We start from the raw sequence: 201 nt of genomic DNA, 5'->3' as shown, positions 1-201 counted from the left end.
GGCCATGTCGACTTCGGCCTCGCCGCCCCAAGCCATCGGGGACATCTTCAGCGGCCAGTGAAAGGAGCGGCAGGAGCTCCGGCTTGTCTGGGCATGCGGTTGACTCCTGAGCACGGGAGGTTTGTGGGAGCTACCCCCGAAGTCAAGCAGCCCTTGGTGTGAGGGAGCCAAATCGCTGGGTGGTGTGCGACCCTCCCTCGC

Source organism: Eurypyga helias, unplaced genomic scaffold (assembly GCF_000690775.1).
Source record: "Eurypyga helias isolate BGI_N326 unplaced genomic scaffold, ASM69077v1 scaffold21747, whole genome shotgun sequence".
In the NCBI taxonomy this organism is placed as follows: domain Eukaryota; kingdom Metazoa; phylum Chordata; class Aves; order Eurypygiformes; family Eurypygidae; genus Eurypyga; species Eurypyga helias.
The sequence above is the reverse complement of the archived record's forward strand: the minus strand, read 5'-3'. Positions refer to the sequence as shown.